Source organism: Pyxicephalus adspersus, chromosome 10 (assembly GCF_032062135.1).
Source record: "Pyxicephalus adspersus chromosome 10, UCB_Pads_2.0, whole genome shotgun sequence".
Lineage (NCBI taxonomy): Eukaryota > Metazoa > Chordata > Amphibia > Anura > Pyxicephalidae > Pyxicephalus > Pyxicephalus adspersus.
The window spans coordinates 8,152,460-8,159,004 of NC_092867.1; the positions used below are offsets into that span (position 1 = coordinate 8,152,460).

General features: G+C 38.0%; 1 long non-coding RNA gene across 1 annotated transcript; it reads left to right on the forward strand.

Annotated features, from left to right (window-relative positions):
- The first annotated feature begins 570 nt into the window (after positions 1–570).
- On the forward strand, positions 571–5,672 carry LOC140339736 (uncharacterized). The gene is made up of 2 exons (XR_011922524.1): positions 571–609; positions 2,018–5,672. It is a non-coding gene; the product is annotated as an uncharacterized lncRNA (long non-coding RNA).
- Positions 5,673–6,545: the final 873 nt, after the last annotated feature.

The window sequence follows — 6,545 nt, forward strand, 5'->3', positions numbered from 1 at the left end:
AACTGATCTGAGAGGCACAAATTGCTCAAGGAACCCCTAGAAACCTTTAGAGGATTCCTGGTTGAGAATCGCCTAAAGCAGGAAAGGATTTTGCTTTGGGAAGGGGGGCTTAGAACCCCTGTGTGGTTTTTGATGTTGCACCCACCATTTGATGTGAACCAATAGCAAGTGGGTTTTGGTTTCTTGGTTTTTACTGCGATCCAGAGCTCTGTTAGGCCTGATATACACGAACAGAGCTGCTCCATATTTCGTGCTTCACTGACCAATCGGATTTATTTTCCAGTTGGTTGAATTGGTCTACTTTAATTGATTGGTGGAAACTTCAAAACACTAGGCATGTGATCAATATTCTGCCCTTCCAATCATCTGTATTTTCCATCATGATTCACCAACAAATCTGATCCTTGAGGGAACATACACAGGAAGGCTCATTTGTTCAAAAGTTGACTTTATTTCAGACTTACTTTAGCTCCAATCTTTTTATTGAATCAAAATTCAATTAGAAATGAAAAAAGCTTTCTGCACGTACCGAGATTTTCCCTTGCTTATGGTCTCTGTGTTTTTTTCCAGAAAAGAAGTGAAAGAAGATCTGTAACAGAAACAAGACAAGTATGAAACATTGGATGGGGGTTGTATACTTTTCTAACTGTTCTAAAATCATTTTAACTCATGACTGTGTTGTTGGAGAATTCCTTTTACTTCCTGTATGATAAACTGTTGTCAGTTGAACAGGAAGTGACAGTAAATTTCTTTATTGGAGCCCCGGATAGCAGTAAAATCCAACTGTTCACTGTTTTATCCAAAGCTAAGAAAAGAGATTGGGCATGACGATTTTAAAAGCAGGTTTCTATCTATAACTGCCATTGAAAACACATGGACCTAAGAGCTGTCTGGGGAATGTCAGATTCACTCATTTATAAATAGACTCCATAGAATCATCATTTGCAGGATGCCTTCATTTTAGGGTCCCTTTAAGTGATATCGTTCCATCGCCTATAAAGTAACACCCCATATATGTATTATTCATAACTCACATGCATGTGATGTAAATCAGTGTCTAATAATGGCTCATCTTATATCATGAATATTCATTGGCTTTGAGTCTTGACCTGAACCCCTTTTGGGATGAATGGAATGCAGAACACCAGCCAGATCTTCTCATCCAACGTCATTCTCTGACCTCACCTTAAATTAAACACCAATTCCTACAAATGTCACTCCTGAAACCTATTTCAAGGATTCCTCCAAGCCCGGGAAATTCTGAGAGTGTCATCCTACAGGTCTTGCAATTTTATCAAAGGTTAAAGGACAATGCAATACCTCCGGTCTATTTATGTTTTCATGAATTGAATGTTTGAATGTTTTCATATTTGAATGTTTATTATGTATGAATCAATAGTAAAAGCAGATTCACATATTTGAATGTAAGTAAATTCTGGTGAATATTTTTTTATAAATGGTCTACTAGATAAAACACTAATGATATTCTAATATTTAAGGAGAAGGGAAAGAGACATGTTTATACTAGAACTCATCTTTGATGTTCAAAGGTTTTGATGCTCAAAGGTGCTCCAGTATGGGTTGCCATACCATTTTGCTAAAAGGGTTTATTCATATTAGATGTAAGTGCTGGGTGCTAGAACCCTCTTCCTCTCTCATGGACATGGACAATGCCTTTATCCCCAATAGATGGGATTTAAGAATCTACTACATGGTTATAACTGAGCTTGTTCCAAGTGGTATGGGGCATCGAAAACCTTCTTCACTCCTTGTCTACATTCAGAGACATGGAGAACTCTCTCATCGCCTCTTGACACCATTTGGACTAGAGGTATTGCCATCCCCAGCTGTACATCATGGGTCTGATTTCTTAAAGCTCTCCAAGACTGGAGAAGACTATTATGGGCGATCTGGCACATGGCATGGAAGCAAATATGTCAACCCAATGTACCATAACATAAAAGTCCCCTTTGTTTATTATAAATTCTATAATTTCCTCGTCTCTCTATGTCCTCAGTTACCTGTTTGCTGGTTTGGTGCCCAGTTCAGCGCCTGGTTTGAGACGTGAGTACAACTAACAGAACAATCTTATCTCCTTCTGAACACAGGACGCCCTGCGTGTTACAGAGCTGATGCGGGATGGGAACTTTCCTGAAAAAACACGTAGCTACTGATTGTAAGCCAAAAACTGGCAGCTCTGGGCCATTCCATCCTTCGCAGGTAGAAACTTGATGTGCTTAAAGGGGCAATTAAAGAGGAAATCCACTCAGGGTCAGAATAACAGGATTTCTATCTAATGTGTTTTTTATATTTTTTACATAGTAAACATGTATGTCCTCCTTGTGAATTTTACTTTAACTGCAGCACGGTGGCTCAGTGGTTAGCACTCTGGCTTTTGCAGCGCTAGGTCCCAGGTTCGAACCTTGGCAAGAACACTATCTGCATGGAGTTTGCAGGTTCTCCCTGTGTTTGCATGGGTTTCCTCCGGTACCCCAGCTTCCTCCCACATTCCAGAAAACATGCAGTTAAGTTAATTGGCTTCCTCCCAAAATTGACCTTAGGTTGTATTAATGACATATGACTATGGTAGGAACATTAGATTGTGAGCCCCTTTGAGGGACAGCTAGTGACATGACTGGACTTTGTACAGTGCTGAGTAATATGTTGGTGCTATATAAATTCTGTTTAATAAAAATAGATGTTTAGACAACTAAAAAAAGGAAGACATTGCTGTATTAAACTACTGAACAGATAGAAAAGGAAAAAGATAAATGTATGTAAGCTCCTTTCCTTCAATAAATTAAAATTCAAATGTAACTAATTCCCTTTTTTAGGATATAATGATTTCTTATAACATTAGAGGGCCTGATTTATGAAAGTTCTCCAAGGCTGGAGAGGATACACTTTCATCAGTGAAGCTGGATGGTCCAGCAAACCTGGCATCACCTGCTGCTTTATATTTACATAATGGTTGTCTAATCATAAATAATAGGTGTTTCAGATTTTCATTGGTCATGTGACCTTTTGCCATAAAGCAACAATAGCTTTTTTTTTCTCAGTTAAAAAGAGGAATTTCTTTTTACTCAGAATAATAATGTGGTTTGAGCGTACATGCAAAATGTAAATACTAAAGAAAATGTCCATACAGAGTAATATAAATAGTACTGCCACATTCATTAGGCCTGATTTATTAAAGCTCTTCAAGGCTGGAGAGGATACACTTTCATCAGTAAAGCTGGGTGATCCAGCAATCCTGGAATGGATCTGGCCCAGGATTGAAAACATTTATTAACCTCCCTAGTGGTAACCCTGCTAGTGTGACTCGGCGTAGAAAAAAGCTGCTGAAAGCGATAACACTGAGTCACACTTGAGGTAGGTAAACTTATGGAAAGGTTAGTGAATACAGCGCTTACCTGATCCGCCGGTGTCCCACGTTTTCCATCGCCGCGATCCCTGTCTTCTTCCTTCTTCCTCCGACGTCTTCTGCATACGATGAGTCACGGGGGCGTGTGTACATTGCCAGCGGAGCGGGAAATTCAAAATCTATTTGTATTGCATTCAATACAAAATAACTGTATTGAATGCAATACATTGGATTTATATGTGTAAAAGCAGTACATTGTTTTCAAGAACATTTATTTTACAGTATATATAATAGTATAGTATGAGTATTTATTTAATTTATTATTTTTACATGATTTTGTGTTTCAAACTTTATTATACTCATACTACTATATTATACTGGAAAATAAAGTTTCATGAAAAACAATGTACCGCTTTTAGACATATAAAACCGGAAAGAGATGTACCACTAGGGAGGCTAACAAATAGCAGATGACTTTTTCAGAAATCCATTCCAGCTTCACTGATGAAAGTGTATCATCTTCAGCCTTGGAGAGCTTTAATAAATCAGGCCCATTATCTTAAACTAAAAACAGAAACAAATTTGTGAAGACAAATACACATTGATTGGATCCCTTACATCCAACCTATCCAACCTATCATATAATATTACCTGAATTACCTGAAAACAATACTGAGATAATTATACAATCTCTTTAACAAGGTAAATGCCAGCCATAGCTGCTGTGATTTGTATGGTAATGGCCCAGGTTTTCTTCTACATATCACACTTTTCTATGCTAATGATGAGGTTTGTGACCTCAGTTGACTTGTTGGTTCAGTAGCTCAAATGATTACTCATGTCAATATCATTTGACTTACAGCCGAAATAATCCGCTTGTCACAGCAGCCAGAATTTAAGGCTAAACTGTACGGGACACTTTAACCCCGTACTAATGACACTGATGCAATAGACGCATGTAATTAAATTGGTTGTTATTTATTTGTTGGGGACAATTATGGCCAAAGAGCCATAGCAAGCAATGTGTGAGACTTCATTTAGGTCAAACACCCTGAACATGTTGCAGCAAAAATGGCGACACTTTGGAGCATTGGAAGCATTTACCACATGTATACATTCTCAGAATGCTTTTATGTTTATTGTGTTTTCTGTTAAGGAAGAACAACCCCCCCCAGGTGTATGCACATGCCAAATGGGCCATGAAGAAGATAACACATGATCCTGGTCTCAGCAACCACCATTTATTGTGGAACCTTGGTCCATCCATGAAGTCCCAGCATAATTAAGGGTCATGCAAGACCAAAGAACCATTGCAAGCAATGTATGTAAAAATGGTAAAGTAGTAGTCATGAATGGTATAGTAAAGATGTATTTAGGGTTTGGGCAATAAAAATTATCAGCAACATTTTGTTGCTGAGTAGGCACCACCTCTATTATTGTTTATTCCTGGCACCAATGTTTCCTATAGAAGACCAGTTTTTGGCCCTCCCATTCAGGTTTTAAACAAGGAAAAACATTCACTGCAGATTATTGACATGAACAGGTCTGTATTGGTAAAGGCAGGGCTTTGCTTCCCCATGTCATAGCCCCCAGCAAGGATATCACTGAATCTCATTCCAGATACTCAGAGATTGCCAGAAGTAGACGATTCTTAGATCTCACAGCCATGAGCACGTAGGCAGTGATTAGGAGCAAGAAGTGCCTTAGAACCCTAACATACAGGGGGGTGCCCGGCTATTTTGGAGGAGAATTTATAGACAAAAGGTAGATCATTCTGGAAATTGCTTAGGCTCTTCTATTTGTTCCTTTTAACATAAGAGAACTTTATGTTTTACGTTCAAGTCCACTTTGTATATCTGTAGTATATAAAAATTTTCCTGCCTATTAGTGTGATCTTTTTGAAATATTATACCAGAACTTCTGATTTCACAGATATAATTTGCTAAAGCTGATATCAATTATTTTATATTAGACTTAAATCCATTCCTGAACATCTATCAATATGCCTGAAGTGTATCAATATATGACATCCTCTATGTATTATTCCTTCTAGGGTGTCGCCTTTTGCACTTTCTATGTATGGGATTTATGTTAACCCAATCACATATAAACTTTAACATGAAATTCCAAAAGTAATTTCTATTTTTTTTAAATGTGCAACCAAAACCTGATGATCTGCAAATGTCCTTGTTCAGTGGCTTCCTGCTATTGTTTGACATTGCTGTGTCCCTAAGTCCTGTGACCCTGTCACCTTTAAAGTGGAACTAAACCCTGTTTGTACCTAGCTGTCCCCATTCCCCTGCAGAAATTGTCATCTTCCTTTAGTTCACTTTTGTTTTCAATGGCAGAGATTGATTCTCCAGCAGCGAATGCCAGATCCTAAAATTTATAAACAGCAGATCCTAAAGTTTATAAACAACATATAATGTTATAACAACATTATTTGTTAATGTCATTGAGCATTGCAGTCATGGTGAAGAATTGTTTTGCTTTTTGTTTTTTATATCTCAGTTTAAAAGTCTACCTACTGTGTTTTGCTATTTCCACTATGAGTAAATTTTGGAGAAACTGCTCAGCTTGTCATTTATTCAAAATGCACAAAATTGATTTTTCCCTCGTCAAAAATAAATATCAACCCTTCAGAAAAAGAGGTTCATGTGAACCCCAGCAGATTCCATAAGTGACATACATAAAAAATAATTGGAATATGTTTCCATATTTATACATGGACAGAATTGGAGAAAGAGCTTCTATAATTATTTTATTTTATAATTCTGTTATTCTAATTCCTGAGTACTGATTGTCAACTACTGACTGTCCATAGGGTCCACAACGGCTCACTGGGGTTAGGGACAGCTGATGCTGGTAACAAGTGAATGGTATTAGAATTGGTCCTTTTTAATTCTTTGCAGCCATTTACTGGCCATGTGTACTCCAGCTATGGTTGCATGGCTTTTCTAATTTGGACATCAGTGGACCAAGACTGTGGCATGCATCAAAAACAGGCGGCGTCAGCTCATGTGACGAGGTGACAGTCCTGGAACACTGGACCAGCCTTTTTTACCTCTCAGGAACCCTTCATTTTCAGGTCTTGGGGAACCAATTTATTTAGGGTCAATGGGAAAAAAAAGCCTCTTAAATTGGCGGAGGTGGTGCCAGTGGAAAGAATTCTCCCTCCTCA